We start from the raw sequence: 23,543 nt of genomic DNA on the forward strand, positions 1-23,543 counted from the left end.
TAATAAAGCATAGGATAAAACAACATAAATACAATTTAATAAAGCAAAGGATAAAACAACATAAATACTATTTAATAAATCATAGGTTAAAACAACATAAATACAATTTAAGAAAGTATAGGATAAAACAACATAAATACAATTTAATAAAGCATATGTTAAAACAACATAAATACAATTTAATAAAGCATAGGTTAAAGCAACATAAATACAATTTAATAAAGCATAGGATAAAACAACATAAAAACAATTTAATAAAGCATAGGTTAAAACAACATAAATACAATTTAATAAAGCATAGGTTAAAACAACATAAATACAATTTAATAAAGGATAGGTTAAAACAACATAAATACAATTTAAAAAAACATAGGATAAAACAACATAAAGACAATTTAATAAAGCATAGGATAAAACAACATAAATACAGTTTAATAAAGCATAGGTTAAAACAACATAAACACAATTTAATAAAGCATAAGATAAAACAACATAAATACAATTTAATAAAGCATGGGTTAAAACAACATAAATACAATTTAATAAAGCATAGGATAAAACAACATAAATACAATTTAACAAAGCATAGGATAAAACAACATAAACACAATTTAATAAAGCATGGGTTAAAACAACATAAATACTATTTAATAAAGCATAGGATAAGACAACATAAACACAATTTAATAAAGCATTGGATAAAACAACATAAATACAATTTAATAAAGCATAGGTTAAAACAACATAAATGCCATTTAATAAAGTATAGGATAAAACAACATAAACACAATTTAATAAAGCATAGGATAAAACAACATAAATACAATTTAATAAAGCATAGGATAAAACAACATAAATACAACTTAATAAAGCATAGGTTAAAACAACATAAATACAATTTAATAAAGCATAGGATAAAACAACATAAATACAATTTAATAAAGCATGAGTTAAAACAACATAAATACAATTTAATAAAGCATGGGTTAAAACAACATAAATACAATTTAATAAAGCATAGGATTAAACAACATAAATACAATTTAATAAAGCATAGGATAAAACAACATAAAAGCAATTTAATAAAGCATTGGATCAAACAACATAAATACAATTTAATAAAGCATAGGTTAAAACAACAAAAATGCAATTTAATAAAGTATGGGATAAAACAACATAAACACAATTTAATATAGCATAGGATAAAACAACATAAATACAATTAAATAAAGCATAGGATAAAACAACATAAATACAATTTAATAAAGCATAGGTTAAAACAACATAAATACTATTTAATAAAGCATAGGATAAAACAACATAAATACAATTTAATAAAGCATGGGATAAAACAACATAAACACAATTTAATAAAGCATAGGATAAAACAACATAAATACAATTTAATAAAGCAAAGGATAAAACAACATAAATACAATTTAATAAATCATAGGTTAAAACAACATAAATACAATTTAAGAAAGTATAGGATAAAACAACATAAACACAATTTAATAAAGCATAGGATAAAACAACATAAATACAATTTAATAAAGCATAGGTTAAAACAACATAAATACAATTTAATAAAGTATTGGATAAAACAACATAAATACAATTTAATAAAGCATAGGTTAAAACAACATAAATACAATTTAATAAAGCATAGGATAAAACAACATAAATACAATTTAATAAAGCATAGGTTAAAACAACATAAATACAATTTAATAAAGCATAGGATAAAACAACATAAACACAATTTAATATAGCATAGGATAAAACAACATAAATACAATTTAATAAAGCATAGGATAAAACAACATAAATACAATTTAATAAAGCATAGGTTAAAACAACATAAATACAATTTAATAAAGCATAGGATAAAACAACATAAATACAATTTAATAAAGCATAGGATAAAACAACATAAACACAATTTAATAAAGCATAGGATAAAACAACATAAATACAATTTAATAAAGCATAGGATAAAACAACATAAATACAATTTAATAAATCATAGGTTAAAACAACATAAATACTATTTAATAAAGTATAGGATAAAACAACATAAATACAATTTAATAAAGCATAGGTTAAAACAACATAAATACAATTTAATAAAGCATAGGATAAAACAACATAAATACAATTTAATAAAGCATAGGATAAAACAACATAAATACAATTTAATAAAGCATAGGATAAAACAACATAAATACAATTTAATAAAGCATAGGTTAAAGCAACATAAATACAATTTAATAAAGCATAGGATAAAACAACATAAATACAATTTAATAAAGCATGGGTTAAAACAACATAAATACAATTTAATAAAGCATGGGTTAAAACAACATAAATACAATTTAATAAAGCATAGGATAAAGCAACATAAATACAATTTAATAAAGCATAGGATAAAACAACATAAAAGCAATTTAATAAAGCATTGGATAAAACAACATAAATACAATTTAATAAAGCATAGGTTAAAACAACAAAAATGCAATTTAATAAAGTATGGGATAAAACAACATAAACACAATTTAATATAGCATAGGATAAAACAACATAAATACAATTTAATAAAGCATAGGATAAAACAACATAAACACAATTTAATAAAGCATGGGATAAAACAACATAAATACAATTTAATAAAGCAAAGGATAAAACAACATAAATACAATTTAATAAATCATAGGTTAAAACAACATAAATACAATTTAAGAAAGTATAGGATAAAACAACATAAATGCAATTTAATAAAGCATATGTTAAAACAACATAAATACAATTTAATAAAGCATAGGATAAAACAACATAAATACAATTTAATAAAGCATAGGATAAAACAAAATAAATACAATTTAATAAAGCATAGGATAAAACAACATAAATACAATTTAATAAAGCATAGGTTAAAGCAACAAAAATACAATTTAATAAAGCATAGGATAAAACAACATAAAAACAATTTAATAAAGCATAGGTTAAAACAACATAAATACAATTTAATAAAGCATAGGTTAAAACAACATAAATACAATTTAATAAAGGATAGGTTAAAACAACATAAATACAATTTAAAAAAACATAGGATAAAACAACATAAAGACAATTTAATAAAGCATAGGATAAAACAACATAAATACAGTTTAATAAAGCATAGGTTAAAACAACATAAACACAATTTAATAAAGCATAAGATAAAACAACATAAATACAATTTAATAAAGCATGGGTTAAAACAACATAAATACAATTTAAGAAAGTATAGGATAAAACAACATAAACACAATTTAATAAAGCATAGGATAAAACAACATAAATACAATTTAATAAAGCATAGGTTAAAACAACATAAATACAATTTAATAAAGTATTGGATAAAACAACATAAATACAATTTAATAAAGCATAGGTTAAAACAACATAAATACAATTTAATAAAGCATAGGATAAAACAACATAAATACAATTTAATAAAGCATAGGTTAAAACAACATAAATACAATTTAATAAAGCATAGGATAAAACAACATAAACACAATTTAATATAGCATAGGATAAAACAACATAAATACAATTTAATAAAGCATAGGATAAAACAACATAAATACAATTTAATAAAGCATAGGTTAAAACAACATAAATACAATTTAATAAAGCATAGGATAAAACAACATAAATACAATTTAATAAAGCATAGGATAAAACAACATAAACACAATTTAATAAAGCATAGGATAAAACAACATGAATACAATTTAATAAAGCATAGGATAAAACAACATAAATACAATTTAATAAATCATAGGTTAAAACAACATAAATACTATTTAATAAAGTATAGGATAAAACAACATAAATACAATTTAATAAAGCATAGGTTAAAACAACATAAATACAATTTAATAAAGCAAAGAATAAAACAACATAAATACAATTTAATAAAGCATAGGATAAAACAACATAAATACAATTTAATAAAGCATAGGATAAAACAACATAAATACAATTTAATAAAGCATAGGTTAAAGCAACATAAATACAATTTAATAAAGCATAGGATAAAACAACATAAATACAATTTAATAAAGCATGGGTTAAAACAACATAAATACAATTTAATAAAGCATGGGTTAAAACAACATAAATACAATTTAATAAAGCATAGGATAAAGCAACATAAATACAATTTAATAAAGCATAGGATAAAACAACATAAAAGCAATTTAATAAAGCATTGGATAAAACAACATAAATACAATTTAATAAAGCATAGGTTAAAACAACAAAAATGCAATTTAATAAAGTATGGGATAAAACAACATAAACACAATTTAATATAGCATAGGATAAAACAACATAAATACAATTTAATAAAGCATAGGATAAAACAACATAAATACAATTTAATAAAGCATAGGTTAAAACAACATAAATACAATTTAATAAAGCATAGGTTAAAACAACATAAATACAATTTAATAAAGCATATGTTAAAACAACATAAATACAATTTAATAAAGCATAGGATGAAACAACATAAATACAATTTAATAAAGCATAGGATAAAACAAAATAAATACAATTTAATAAAGCATAGGATAAAACAACATAAATACAATTTAATAAAGCATAGGTTAAAGCAACATAAATACAATTTAATAAAGCATAGGATAAAACAACATAAAAACAATTTAATAAAGCATAGGTTAAAACAACATAAATACAATTTAATAAAGCATAGGTTAAAACAACATAAATACAATTTAATAAAGGATAGGTTAAAACAACATAAATACAATTTAAAAAAACATAGGATAAAACAACATAAAGACAATTTAATAAAGCATAGGATAAAACAACATAAATACAGTTTAATAAAGCATAGGTTAAAACAACATAAACACAATTTAATAAAGCATAAGATAAAACAACATAAATACAATTTAATAAAGCATGGGTTAAAACAACATAAATACAATTTAATAAAGCATAGGATAAAACAACATAAATACAATTTAACAAAGCATAGGATAAAACAACATAAACACAATTTAATAAAGCATGGGTTAAAACAACATAAATACAATTTAATAAAGCATAGGATAAAACAACATAAATACAATTTAATAAAGCATAGGATAAAACAACATAAACACAATTTAATAAAGCATTGGATAAAACAACATAAATACAATTTAATAAAGCATAGGTTAAAACAACATAAATGCCATTTAATAAAGTATAGGATAAAACAACATAAACACAATTTAATAAAGCATAGGATAAAACAACATAAATACAATTTAATAAAGCATAGGATAAAACAACATAAATACAATTTAATAAAGCATAGGTTAAAACAACATGAATATAATTTAATAAAGCATAGGATAAAACAACGTAAATACAATTTAATAAAGCATAGGATAAAACAACATAAACACAATTTAATAAAGCATAGGATAAAACAACATAAATACAATTTAAAAAAGCATAGGATAAAACAACATAAACACAATTTAAAAAAGCATAGGATAAAACAACATAAATACAATTTAATAAAGCATAGGATAAAACAACATAAATGCAGTTTAATAAAGCATAGGATAAAACAACATAAATGCAGTTTAATAAAGCATACAATAAAACAACATAAATACAATTTAATAAAGCATAGGATAAAACAACATAAATACAATTTAATAAAGCATAGGATAAAACAACATAAATACAATTTAATAAAGCATAGAATAAAACAACATAAATACAATTTAATAAAGCATAGGATAAAACAACATAAATGCAGTTTAATAAAGCATACAATAAAACAACATAAATACAATTTAATAAAGCATAGGTTAAAACAACATAAATGCCATTTAATAAAGTATAGGATAAAACAACATAAACACAATTTAATAAAGCATAGGATAAAACAACATAAATACAATTTAATAAAGCATGGGATAAAACAACATAAACACAATTTAATAAAGCATAGGATAAAACAACATAAATACAATTTAATAAAGCAAAGGATAAAACAACATAAATACTATTTAATAAATCATAGGTTAAAACAACATAAATACAATTTAAGAAAGTATAGGATAAAACAACATAAATACAATTTAATAAAGCATATGTTAAAACAACATAAATACAATTTAATAAAGCATAGGTTAAAGCAACATAAATACAATTTAATAAAGCATAGGATAAAACAACATAAAAACAATTTAATAAAGCATAGGTTAAAACAACATAAATACAATTTAATAAAGCATAGTTTAAAACAACATAAATACAATTTAATAAAGGATAGGTTAAAACAACATAAATACAATTTAAAAAAACATAGGATAAAACAACATAAAGGCAATTTAATAAAGCATAGGATAAAACAACATAAATACAGTTTAATAAAGCATAGGTTAAAACAACATAAACACAATTTAATAAAGCATAAGATAAAACAACATAAATACAATTTAATAAAGCATGGGTTAAAACAACATAAATACAATTTAATAAAGCATAGGATAAAACAACATAAATACAATTTAACAAAGCATAGGATAAAACAACATAAACACAATTTAATAAAGCATGGGTTAAAACAACATAAATACTATTTAATAAAGCATAGGATAAGACAACATAAACACAATTTAATAAAGCATTGGATAAAACAACATAAATACAATTTAATAAAGCATAGGTTAAAACAACATAAATGCCATTTAATAAAGTATAGGATAAAACAACATAAACACAATTTAATAAAGCATAGGATAAAACAACATAAATACAATTTAATAAAGCATAGGATAAAACAACATAAATACAACTTAATAAAGCATAGGTTAAAACAACATAAATACAATTTAATAAAGCATAGGATAAAACAACATAAATACAATTTAATAAAGCATGAGTTAAAACAACATAAATACAATTTAATAAAGCATGGGTTAAAACAACATAAATACAATTTAATAAAGCATAGGATTAAACAACATAAATACAATTTAATAAAGCATAGGATAAAACAACATAAAAGCAATTTAATAAAGCATTGGATAAAACAACATAAATACAATTTAATAAAGCATAGGTTAAAACAACAAAAATGCAATTTAATAAAGTATGGGATAAAACAACATAAACACAATTTAATATAGCATAGGATAAAACAACATAAATACAATTAAATAAAGCATAGGATAAAACAACATAAATACAATTTAATAAAGCATAGGTTAAAACAACATAAATACTATTTAATAAAGCATAGGATAAAACAACATAAATACAATTTAATAAAGCATGGGATAAAACAACATAAACACAATTTAATAAAGCATAGGATAAAACAACATAAATACAATTTAATAAAGCAAAGGATAAAACAACATAAATACAATTTAATAAATCATAGGTTAAAACAACATAAATACAATTTAAGAAAGTATAGGATAAAACAACATAAACACAATTTAATAAAGCATAGGATAAAACAACATAAATACAATTTAATAAAGCATAGGTTAAAACAACATAAATACAATTTAATAAAGTATTGGATAAAACAACATAAATACAATTTAATAAAGCATAGGTTAAAACAACATAAATACAATTTAATAAAGCATAGGATAAAACAACATAAATACAATTTAATAAAGCATAGGTTAAAACAACATAAATACAATTTAATAAAGCATAGGATAAAACAACATAAACACAATTTAATATAGCATAGGATAAAACAACATAAATACAATTTAATAAAGCATAGGATAAAACAACATAAATACAATTTAATAAAGCATAGGTTAAAACAACATAAATACAATTTAATAAAGCATAGGATAAAACAACATAAATACAATTTAATAAAGCATAGGATAAAACAACATAAACACAATTTAATAAAGCATAGGATAAAACAACATAAATACAATTTAATAAAGCATAGGATAAAACAACATAAATACAATTTAATAAATCATAGGTTAAAACAACATAAATACTATTTAATAAAGTATAGGATAAAACAACATAAATACAATTTAATAAAGCATAGGTTAAAACAACATAAATACAATTTAATAAAGCATAGGATAAAACAACATAAATACAATTTAATAAAGCATAGGATAAAACAACATAAATACAATTTAATAAAGCATAGGATAAAACAACATAAATACTATTTAATAAAGTATAGGATAAAACAACATAAATACAATTTAATAAAGCATAGGTTAAAACAACATAAATACAATTTAATAAAGCATAGGATAAAACAACATAAATACAATTTAATAAAGCATAGGATAAAACAACATAAATACAATTTAATAAAGCATAGGATAAAACAACATAAATACAATTTAATAAAGCATAGGTTAAAGCAACATAAATACAATTTAATAAAGCATAGGATAAAACAACATAAATACAATTTAATAAAGCATAGGATAAAACAACATAAAAGCAATTTAATAAAGCATTGGATAAAACAACATAAATACAATTTAATAAAGCATAGGTTAAAACAACAAAAATGCAATTTAATAAAGTATGGGATAAAACAACATAAACACAATTTAATATAGCATAGGATAAAACAACATAAATACAATTTAATAAAGCATAGGATAAAACAACATAAATACAATTTAATAAAGCATAGGTTAAAACAACATAAATACTATTTAATAAAGCATAGGATAAAACAACATAAATACAATTTAATAAAGCATGGGATAAAACAACATAAACACAATTTAATAAAGCATAGGATAAAACAACATAAATACAATTTAATAAAGCAAAGGATAAAACAACATAAATACTATTTAATAAATCATAGGTTAAAACAACATAAATACAATTTAAGAAAGTATAGGATAAAACAACATAAATACAATTTAATAAAGCATATGTTAAAACAACATAAATACAATTTAATAAAGCATAGGTTAAAGCAACATAAATACAATTTAATAAAGCATAGGATAAAACAACATAAAAACAATTTAATAAAGCATAGGTTAAAACAACATAAATACAATTTAATAAAGCATAGGTTAAAACAACATAAATACAATTTAATAAAGGATAGGTTAAAACAACATAAATACAATTTAAAAAAACATAGGATAAAACAACATAAAGACAATTTAATAAAGCATAGGATAAAACAACATAAATACAGTTTAATAAAGCATAGGTTAAAACAACATAAACACAATTTAATAAAGCATAAGATAAAACAACATAAATACAATTTAATAAAGCATGGGTTAAAACAACATAAATACAATTTAATAAAGCATAGGATAAAACAACATAAATACAATTTAACAAAGCATAGGATAAAACAACATAAACACAATTTAATAAAGCATGGGTTAAAACAACATAAATACTATTTAATAAAGCATAGGATAAGACAACATAAACACAATTTAATAAAGCATTGGATAAAACATCATAAATACAATTTAATAAAGCATAGGTTAAAACAACATAAATGCCATTTAATAAAGTATAGGATAAAACAACATAAACACAATTTAATAAAGCATAGGATAAAACAACATAAATACAATTTAATAAAGCATAGGATAAAACAACATAAATACAACTTAATAAAGCATAGGTTAAAACAACATAAATACAATTTAATAAAGCATAGGATAAAACAACATAAATACAATTTAATAAAGCATGAGTTAAAACAACATAAATACAATTTAATAAAGCATGGGTTAAAACAACATAAATACAATTTAATAAAGCATAGGATTAAACAACATAAATACAATTTAATAAAGCATAGGATAAAACAACATAAAAGCAATTTAATAAAGCATTGGATCAAACAACATAAATACAATTTAATAAAGCATAGGTTAAAACAACAAAAATGCAATTTAATAAAGTATGGGATAAAACAACATAAACACAATTTAATATAGCATAGGATAAAACAACATAAATACAATTAAATAAAGCATAGGATAAAACAACATAAATACAATTTAATAAAGCATAGGTTAAAACAACATAAATACTATTTAATAAAGCATAGGATAAAACAACATAAATACAATTTAATAAAGCATGGGATAAAACAACATAAACACAATTTAATAAAGCATAGGATAAAACAACATAAATACAATTTAATAAAGCAAAGGATAAAACAACATAAATACAATTTAATAAATCATAGGTTAAAACAACATAAATACAATTTAAGAAAGTATAGGATAAAACAACATAAACACAATTTAATAAAGCATAGGATAAAACAACATAAATACAATTTAATAAAGCATAGGTTAAAACAACATAAATACAATTTAATAAAGTATTGGATAAAACAACATAAATACAATTTAATAAAGCATAGGTTAAAACAACATAAATACAATTTAATAAAGCATAGGATAAAACAACATAAATACAATTTAATAAAGCATAGGTTAAAACAACATAAATACAATTTAATAAAGCATAGGATAAAACAACATAAACACAATTTAATATAGCATAGGATAAAACAACATAAATACAATTTAATAAAGCATAGGATAAAACAACATAAATACAATTTAATAAAGCATAGGTTAAAACAACATAAATACAATTTAATAAAGCATAGGATAAAACAACATAAATACAATTTAATAAAGCATAGGATAAAACAACATAAACACAATTTAATAAAGCATAGGATAAAACAACATAAATACAATTTAATAAAGCATAGGATAAAACAACATAAATACAATTTAATAAATCATAGGTTAAAACAACATAAATACTATTTAATAAAGTATAGGATAAAACAACATAAATACAATTTAATAAAGCATAGGTTAAAACAACATAAATACAATTTAATAAAGCATAGGATAAAACAACATAAATACAATTTAATAAAGCATAGGATAAAACAACATAAATACAATTTAATAAAGCATAGGATAAAACAACATAAATACAATTTAATAAAGCATAGGTTAAAGCAACATAAATACAATTTAATAAAGCATAGGATAAAACAACATAAATACAATTTAATAAAGCATGGGTTAAAACAACATAAATACAATTTAATAAAGCATGGGTTAAAACAACATAAATACAATTTAATAAAGCATAGGATAAAGCAACATAAATACTATTTAATAAAGCATAGGATAAAACAACATAAAAGCAATTTAATAAAGCATTGGATAAAACAACATAAATACAATTTAATAAAGCATAGGTTAAAACAACAAAAATGCAATTTAATAAAGTATGGGATAAAACAACATAAACACAATTTAATATAGCATAGGATAAAACAACATAAATACAATTTAATAAAGCATAGGATAAAACAACATAAACACAATTTAATAAAGCATGGGATAAAACAACATAAATACAATTTAATAAAGCAAAGGATAAAACAACATAAATACAATTTAATAAATCATAGGTTAAAACAACATAAATACAATTTAAGAAAGTATAGGATAAAACAACATAAATGCAATTTAATAAAGCATATGTTAAAACAACATAAATACAATTTAATAAAGCATAGGATAAAACAACATAAATACAATTTAATAAAGCATAGGATAAAACAAAATAAATACAATTTAATAAAGCATAGGATAAAACAACATAAATACAATTTAATAAAGCATAGGTTAAAGCAACATAAATACAATTTAATAAAGCATAGGATAAAACAACATAAAAACAATTTAATAAAGCATAGGTTAAAACAACATAAATACAATTTAATAAAGCATAGGTTAAAACAACATAAATACAATTTAATAAAGGATAGGTTAAAACAACATAAATACAATTTAAAAAAACATAGGATAAAACAACATAAAGACAATTTAATAAAGCATAGGATAAAACAACATAAATACAGTTTAATAAAGCATAGGTTAAAACAACATAAACACAATTTAATAAAGCATAAGATAAAACAACATAAATACAATTTAATAAAGCATGGGTTAAAACAACATAAATACAATTTAAGAAAGTATAGGATAAAACAACATAAACACAATTTAATAAAGCATAGGATAAAACAACATAAATACAATTTAATAAAGCATAGGTTAAAACAACATAAATACAATTTAATAAAGTATTGGATAAAACAACATAAATACAATTTAATAAAGCATAGGTTAAAACAACATAAATACAATTTAATAAAGCATAGGATAAAACAACATAAATACAATTTAATAAAGCATAGGTTAAAACAACATAAATACAATTTAATAAAGCATAGGATAAAACAACATAAACACAATTTAATATAGCATAGGATAAAACAACATAAATACAATTTAATAAAGCATAGGATAAAACAACATAAATACAATTTAATAAAGCATAGGTTAAAACAACATAAATACAATTTAATAAAGCATAGGATAAAACAACATAAATACAATTTAATAAAGCATAGGATAAAACAACATAAACACAATTTAATAAAGCATAGGATAAAACAACATGAATACAATTTAATAAAGCATAGGATAAAACAACATAAATACAATTTAATAAATCATAGGTTAAAACAACATAAATACTATTTAATAAAGTATAGGATAAAACAACATAAATACAATTTAATAAAGCATAGGTTAAAACAACATAAATACAATTTAATAAAGCAAAGAATAAAACAACATAAATACAATTTAATAAAGCATAGGATAAAACAACATAAATACAATTTAATAAAGCATAGGATAAAACAACATAAATACAATTTAATAAAGCATAGGTTAAAGCAACATAAATACAATTTAATAAAGCATAGGATAAAACAACATAAATACAATTTAATAAAGCATGGGTTAAAACAACATAAATACAATTTAATAAAGCATGGGTTAAAACAACATAAATACAATTTAATAAAGCATAGGATAAAGCAACATAAATACAATTTAATAAAGCATAGGATAAAACAACATAAAAGCAATTTAATAAAGCATTGGATAAAACAACATAAATACAATTTAATAAAGCATAGGTTAAAACAACAAAAATGCAATTTAATAAAGTATGGGATAAAACAACATAAACACAATTTAATATAGCATAGGATAAAACAACATAAATACAATTTAATAAAGCATAGGATAAAACAACATAAATACAATTTAATAAAGCATAGGTTAAAACAACATAAATACAATTTAATAAAGCATAGGTTAAAACAACATAAATACAATTTAATAAAGCATATGTTAAAACAACATAAATACAATTTAATAAAGCATAGGATGAAACAACATAAATACAATTTAATAAAGCATAGGATAAAACAAAATAAATACAATTTAATAAAGCATAGGATAAAACAACATAAATACAATTTAATAAAGCATAGGTTAAAGCAACATAAATACAATTTAATAAAGCATAGGATAAAACAACATAAAAACAATTTAATAAAGCATAGGTTAAAACAACATAAATACAATTTAATAAAGCATAGGTTAAAACAACATAAATACAATTTAATAAAGGATAGGTTAAAACAACATAAATACAATTTAAAAAAACATAGGATAAAACAACATAAAGACAATTTAATAAAGCATAGGATAAAACAACATAAATACAGTTTAATAAAGCATAGGTTAAAACAACATAAACACAATTTAATAAAGCATAAGATAAAACAACATAAATACAATTTAATAAAGCATGGGTTAAAACAACATAAATACAATTTAATAAAGCATAGGATAAAACAACATAAATACAATTTAACAAAGCATAGGATAAAACAACATAAACACAATTTAATAAAGCATGGGTTAAAACAACATAAATACAATTTAATAAAGCATAGGATAAAACAACATAAATACAATTTAATAAAGCATAGGATAAAACAACATAAACACAATTTAATAAAGCATTGGATAAAACAACATAAATACAATTTAATAAAGCATAGGTTAAAACAACATAAATGCCATTTAATAAAGTATAGGATAAAACAACATAAACACAATTTAATAAAGCATAGGATAAAACAACATAAATACAATTTAATAAAGCATAGGATAAAACAACATAAATACAATTTAATAAAGCATAGGTTAAAACAACATGAATATAATTTAATAAAGCATAGGATAAAACAACGTAAATACAATTTAATAAAGCATAGGATAAAACAACATAAACACAATTTAATAAAGCATAGGATAAAACAACATAAATACAATTTAAAAAAGCATAGGATAAAACAACATAAACACAATTTAAAAAAGCATAGGATAAAACAACATAAATACAATTTAATAAAGCATAGGATAAAACAACATAAATGCAGTTTAATAAAGCATAGGATAAAACAACATAAATGCAGTTTAATAAAGCATACAATAAAACAACATAAATACAATTTAATAAAGCATAGGATAAAACAACATAAATACAATTTAATAAAGCATAGGATAAAACAACATAAATACAATTTAATAAAGCATAGAATAAAACAACATAAATACAATTTAATAAAGCATAGGATAAAACAACATAAATGCAGTTTAATAAAGCATACAATAAAACAACATAAATACAATTTAATAAAGCATAGGTTAAAACAACATAAATGCCATTTAATAAAGTATAGGATAAAACAACATAAACACAATTTAATAAAGCATAGGATAAAACAACATAAATACAATTTAATAAAGCATGGGATAAAACAACATAAACACAATTTAATAAAGCATAGGATAAAACAACATAAATACAATTTAATAAAGCAAAGGATAAAACAACATAAATACTATTTAATAAATCATAGGTTAAAACAACATAAATACAATTTAAGAAAGTATAGGATAAAACAACATAAATACAATTTAATAAAGCATATGTTAAAACAACATAAATACAATTTAATAAAGCATAGGTTAAAGCAACATAAATACAATTTAATAAAGCATAGGATAAAACAACATAAAAACAATTTAATAAAGCATAGGTTAAAACAACATAAATACAATTTAATAAAGCATAGGTTAAAACAACATAAATACAATTTAATAAAGGATAGGTTAAAACAACATAAATACAATTTAAAAAAACATAGGATAAAACAACATAAAGACAATTTAATAAAGCATAGGATAAAACAACATAAATACAGTTTAATAAAGCATAGGTTAAAACAACATAAACACAATTTAATAAAGCATAAGATAAAACAACATAAATACAATTTAATAAAGCATGGGTTAAAACAACATAAATACAATTTAATAAAGCATAGGATAAAACAACATAAATACAATTTAACAAAGCATAGGATAAAACAACATAAACACAATTTAATAAAGCATGGGTTAAAACAACATAAATACTATTTAATAAAGCATAGGATAAGACAACATAAACACAATTTAATAAAGCATTGGATAAAACAACATAAATACAATTTAATAAAGCATAGGTTAAAACAACATAAATGCCATTTAATAAAGTATAGGATAAAACAACATAAACACAATTTAATAAAGCATAGGATAAAACAACATAAATACAATTTAATAAAGCATAGGATAAAACAACATAAATACAACTTAATAAAGCATAGGTTAAAACAACATAAATACAATTTAATAAAGCATAGGATAAAACAACATAAATACAATTTAATAAAGCATGAGTTAAAACAACATAAATACAATTTAATAAAGCATGGGTTAAAACAACATAAATACAATTTAATAAAGCATAGGATTAAACAACATAAATACAATTTAATAAAGCATAGGATAAAACAACATAAAAGCAATTTAATAAAGCATTGGATAAAACAACATAAATACAATTTAATAAAGCATAGGTTAAAACAACAAAAATGCAATTTAATAAAGTATGGGATAAAACAACATAAACACAATTTAATATAGCATAGGATAAAACAACATAAATACAATTAAATAAAGCATAGGATAAAACAACATAAATACAATTTAATAAAGCATAGGTTAAAACAACATAAATACTATTTAATAAAGCATAGGATAAAACAACATAAATACAATTTAATAAAGCATGGGATAAAACAACATAAACACAATTTAATAAAGCATAGGATAAAACAACATAAATACAATTTAATAAAGCAAAGGATAAAACAACATAAATACAATTTAATAAATCATAGGTTAAAACAACATAAATACAATTTAAGAAAGTATAGGATAAAACAACATAAACACAATTTAATAAAGCATAGGATAAAACAACATAAATACAATTTAATAAAGCATAGGTTAAAACAACATAAATACAATTTAATAAAGTATTGGATAAAACAACATAAATACAATTTAATAAAGCATAGGTTAAAACAACATAAATACAATTTAATAAAGCATAGGATAAAACAACATAAATACAATTTAATAAAGCATAGGTTAAAACAACATAAATACAATTTAATAAAGCATAGGATAAAACAACATAAACACAATTTAATATAGCATAGGATAAAACAACATAAATACAATTTAATAAAGCATAGGATAAAACAACATAAATACAATTTAATAAAGCATAGGTTAAAACAACATAAATACAATTTAATAAAGCATAGGATAAAACAACATAAATACAATTTATTAAAGCATAGGATAAAACAACATAAACACAATTTAATAAAGCATAGGATAAAACAACATAAATACAATTTAATAAAGCATAGGATAAAACAACATAAATACAATTTAATAAATCATAGGTTAAAACAACATAAATACTATTTAATAAAGTATAGGATAAAACAACATAAATACAATTTAATAAAGCATAGGTTAAAACAACATAAATACAATTTAATAAAGCATAGGATAAAACAACATAAATACAATTTAATAAAGCATAGGATAAAACAACATAAATACAATTTAATAAAGCATAGGATAAAACAACATAAATACAATTTAATAAAGCATAGGTTAAAGCAACATAAATACAATTTAATAAAGCATAGGATAAAACAACATAAATACAATTTAATAAAGCATGGGTTAAAACAACATAAATACAATTTAATAAAGCATGGGTTAAAACAACATAAATACAATTTAATAAAGCATAGGATAAAGCAACATAAATACAATTTAATAAAGCATAGGATAAAACAACATAAAAGCAATTTAATAAAGCATTGGATAAAACAACATAAATACAATTTAATAAAGCATAGGTTAAAACAACAAAAATGCAATTTAATAAAGTATGGGATAAAACAACATAAACACAATTTAATATAGCATAGGATAAAACAACATAAATACAATTTAATAAAGCATAGGATAAAACAACATAAACACAATTTAATAAAGCATAGGATAAAACAACATAAATACAATTTAATAAAGCAAAGGATAAAACAACATAAATACAATTTAATAAATCATAGGTTAAAACAACATAAATACAATTTAAGAAAGTATAGGATAAAACAACATAAATACAATTTAATAAAGCATATGTTAAAACAACATAAATACAATTTAATAAAGCATAGGATAAAACAACATAAATACAATTTAATAAAGCATAGGATAAAACAAAATAAATACAATTTAATAAAGCATAGGATAAAACAACATAAATACAATTTAATAAAGCATAGGTTAAAGCAACATAAATACAATTTAATAAAGCATAGGATAAAACAACATAAAAACAATTTAATAAAGCATAGGTTAAAACAACATAAATACAATTTAATAAAGCATAGGTTAAAACAACATAAATACAATTTAATAAAGGATAGGTTAAAACAACATAAATACAATTTAAAAAAACATAGGATAAAACAACATAAAGACAATTTAATAAAGCATAGGATAAAACAACATAAATACAGTTTAATAAAGCATAGGTTAAAACAACATAAACACAATTTAATAAAGCATAAGATAAAACAACATAAATACAATTTAATAAAGCATGGGTTAAAACAACATAAATACAATTTAAGAAAGTATAGGATAAAACAACATAAACACAATTTAATAAAGCATAGGATAAAACAACATAAATACAATTTAATAAAGCATAGGTTAAAACAACATAAATACAATTTAATAAAGTATTGGATAAAACAACATAAATACAATTTAATAAAGCATAGGTTAAAACAACATAAATACAATTTAATAAAGCATAGGATAAAACAACATAAATACAATTTAATAAAGCATAGGTTAAAACAACATAAATACAATTTAATAAAGCATAGGATAAAACAACATAAACACAATTTAATATAGCATAGGATAAAACAACATAAATACAATTTAATAAAGCATAGGATAAAACAACATAAATACAATTTAATAAAGCATAGGTTAAAACAACATAAATACAATTTAATAAAGCATAGGATAAAACAACATAAATACAATTTAATAAAGCATAGGATAAAACAACATAAACACAATTTAATAAAGCATAGGATAAAACAACATGAATACAATTTAATAAAGCATAGGATAAAACAACATAAATACAATTTAATAAATCATAGGTTAAAACAACATAAATACTATTTAATAAAGTATAGGATAAAACAACATAAATACAATTTAATAAAGCATAGGTTAAAACAACATAAATACAATTTAATAAAGCATAGAATAAAACAACATAAATACAATTTAATAAAGCATAGGATAAAACAACATAAATACAATTTAATAAAGCATAGGATAAAACAACATAAATACAATTTAATAAAGCATAGGTTAAAGCAACATAAATACAATTTAATAAAGCATAGGATAAAACAACATAAATACAATTTAATAAAGCATGGGTTAAAACAACATAAATACAATTTAATAAAGCATGGGTTAAAACAACATAAATACAATTTAATAAAGCATAGGATAAAGCAACATAAATACAATTTAATAAAGCATAGGATAAAACAACATAAAAGCAATTTAATAAAGCATTGGATAAAACAACATAAATACAATTTAATAAAGCATAGGTTAAAACAACAAAAATGCAATTTAATAAAGTATGGGATAAAACAACATAAACACAATTTAATATAGCATAGGATAAAACAACATAAATACAATTTAATAAAGCATAGGATAAAACAACATAAATACAATTTAATAAAGCATAGGTTAAAACAACATAAATACAATTTAATAAAGCATAGGTTAAAACAACATAAATACAATTTAATAAAGCATATGTTAAAACAACATAAATACAATTTAATAAAGCATAGGATGAAACAACATAAATACAATTTAATAAAGCATAGGATAAAACAAAATAAATACAATTTAATAAAGCATAGGATAAAACAACATAAATACAATTTAATAAAGCATAGGTTAAAGCAACATAAATACAATTTAATAAAGCATAGGATAAAACAACATAAAAACAATTTAATAAAGCATAGGTTAAAACAACATAAATACAATTTAATAAAGCATAGGTTAAAACAACATAAATACAATTTAATAAAGGATAGGTTAAAACAACATAAATACAATTTAAAAAAACATAGGATAAAACAACATAAAGACAATTTAATAAAGCATAGGATAAAACAACATAAATACAGTTTAATAAAGCATAGGTTAAAACAACATAAACACAATTTAATAAAGCATAAGATAAAACAACATAAATACAATTTAATAAAGCATGGGTTAAAACAACATAAATACAATTTAATAAAGCATAGGATAAAACAACATAAATACAATTTAACAAAGCATAGGATAAAACAACATAAACACAATTTAATAAAGCATGGGTTAAAACAACATAAATACAATTTAATAAAGCATAGGATAAAACAACATAAATACAATTTAATAAAGCATAGGATAAAACAACATAAACACAATTTAATAAAGCATTGGATAAAACAACATAAATACAATTTAATAAAGCATAGGTTAAAACAACATAAATGCCATTTAATAAAGTATAGGATAAAACAACATAAACACAATTTAATAAAGCATAGGATAAAACAACATAAATACAATTTAATAAAGCATAGGATAAAACAACATAAATACAATTTAATAAAGCATAGGTTAAAACAACATGAATATAATTTAATAAAGCATAGGATAAAACAACGTAAATACAATTTAATAAAGCATAGGATAAAACAACATAAACACAATTTAATAAAGCATAGGATAAAACAACATAAATACAATTTAAAAAAGCATAGGATAAAACAACATAAACACAATTTAAAAAAGCATAGGATAAAACAACATAAATACAATTTAATAAAGCATAGGATAAAACAACATAAATGCAGTTTAATAAAGCATAGGATAAAACAACATAAATGCAGTTTAATAAAGCATACAATAAAACAACATAAATACAATTTAATAAAGCATAGGATAAAACAACATAAATACAATTTAATAAAGCATAGGATAAAACAACATAAATACAATTTAATAAAGCATAGAATAAAACAACATAAATACAATTTAATAAAGCATAGGATAAAACAACATAAATGCAGTTTAATAAAGCATACAATAAAACAACATAAATACAATTTAATAAAGCATAGGTTAAAACAACATAAATGCCATTTAATAAAGTATAGGATAAAACAACATAAACACAATTTAATAAAGCATAGGATAAAACAACATAAATACAATTTAATAAAGCATAGGATAAAACAACATAAATACAATTTAATAAAGTATAGGATAAAACAACATAAACACAATTTAATAAAGCATAGGATAAAACAACATAAATACAATTTAATAAAGCATAGGTTAAAACAACATAAATACAATTTAATAAAGTATTGGATAAAACAACATAAATACAATTTAATAAAGCATAGGTTAAAACAACATAAATACAATTTAATAAAGCATAGGATAAAACAACATAAATACAATTTAATAAAGCCAAGTTTAAAACAACATAAATACAATTTAATAAAGCATAGGTTAAAACAACATAAATACAATTTAATAAAGGATAGGTTAAAACAACATAAATACAATTTAATAAAGCATAGGATAAAACAACATAAATACAATTTAATAAAGCATAGGATAAAACAACATAAATACAGTTTAATAAAGCATAGGTTAAAACAACATGAATACAATTTAATAAAGCATAGGATAAAACAACATATATACCATTTAATAAAGCATAGGATAAAACAACATAAATACAATTTAATGAAGCATGGGTTAAAACAACATAAATACAATTTAATAAAGCATAGGATAAAACAACATAAATGCAGTTTAATAAAGCATACGATAAAACAACATAAATACAATTTAATAAAACATAGGATAAAACAACATAAATACAATTTAATAAAGCATAGGATAATACAACATAAACACAATTTAATAAAGCATAGGATAAAACAACATAAATGCATTTTAATAAAGCATAGGATAAAACAACATAAATACAATTTAATAAAGCATAGGTTAAAACAACATAAATACAATTTAATAAAGCATAGGATAAAACAACATAAATAAAATTTAATAAAGCATAGGATAAAACAACATGAATACAATTTAATAAAGCATAGGATAAAACAACATAAATACAATTTAATAAAGCATAGGATAAAACAACATAAATACAATTTAATAAAGCATAGGTTAAAACAACATAAATACAATTTAATAAAGCATAGGATAAAAGAACATAAATACAATTTAATGAAGCATAGGATAAAAGAACATAAATACAATTTAATAAAGCATAGGATAAAACAAAATAAATACAATTTAATAAAGTATAGCTTAAAACAACATAAATACAATTTAATGAAGCATAGGATAAAACAACATAAATACAATTTAATAAAGCATAGGATAAAAGAACATAAATACAATTTAATGAAGCATAGGATAAAAGAACATAAATACAATTTAATGAAGCATAGGATAAAACAACATAAATACAATTTAATGAAGCATGGGTTAAAACAACATAAATACAATTTAATAAAGCATAGGTTAAAACAACATAAATACAATTTAATGAAGCATAGGATAAAACAACATAAATACAATTTAATAAAGTATAGGATAAAACAACATGAATACAATTTAATAAAGCATAGGTTAAAACAACATAAATACAATTTAATAAAGCATAGGATAAAACAACATAAATACAATTTAATAAAGCATAGGTTAAAACAACACAAATCCAATTTAATAAAGCATAGGTTAAAACAACATAAATACAATTTAATAAAGCATAGGACAAAACAACATAAATACAATTTAATAAAGCATAGGATAAAACAACATAAATACAGTTTAATAAAGCATAGGTTAAAACAACATGAATACAATTTAATAAAGCATAGGATAAAACAACATAAATACAATTTAATAAAGCATAGGATAAAACAACATAAATACAATTTAATAAAGCATAGGTTAAAACAGCATAAATACAATTTAATAAAGCATAGGATAAAAGAACATAAATACAATTTAATGAAGCATAGGATAAAACAACATAAATACAATTTAATGAAGCATGGGTTAAAACAACATAAATACAATTTAATAAAGCATAGGATAAAACAACATAAATCCAATTTAATAAAACATAGGATAAAACAACATAAATACAATTTAATAAAGCATAGGATAAAACAACATAAATACAATTTAATAAAGCATAGGTTAAAACAACATAAATACAATTTAATAAAGCATAGGATAAAACAACATAAATAAAATGTAATAAAGCATAGGATAAAACAACATGAATACAATTTAATAAAGCATAGGATAAAACAACATGAATACAATTTAATAAAGCATAGGATAAAACAACATAAATACAATTTAATAAAGCATAGGTTAAAACAACATAAATACAATTTAATAAAGCATAGGATAAAAGAACATAAATACAATTTAATGAAGCATAGGATAAAACAACATAAATACAATTTAATAAAGCATAGGAAAAAGAACATAAATACAATTTAATAAAGCATAGGGTAAAACAACATAAATACAATTTAATGAAGCATAGGGTAAAACAACATAAATACAATTTAATGAAGCATAGGATAAAACAACATAAATACAATTTAATAAAGCATAGGATAAAAGAACATAAATACAATTTAATGAAGCATAGGATAAAAGAACATAAATACAATTTAATGAAGCATAGGATAAAACAACATAAATACAAATTAATGAAGCATGGGTTAAAACAACATAAATACAATTTAATAAAGCATAGGACAAAACAACATAAATACAATTTAATAAAGCATAGGATAAAGCAACATAAATACAATTTAATAAAGCATAGGATAAAACAACATAATTACAATTTAATAAAGCATAGGATAAAACAACATAATTACAATT

This window comes from Phyllobates terribilis, unplaced genomic scaffold (genome assembly GCF_046119375.1).
Source record: "Phyllobates terribilis strain yellow unplaced genomic scaffold, ASM4611937v1 Scaffold_1__5_contigs__length_1240528914, whole genome shotgun sequence".
NCBI classification, from domain to species: Eukaryota; Metazoa; Chordata; class Amphibia; order Anura; family Dendrobatidae; genus Phyllobates; species Phyllobates terribilis.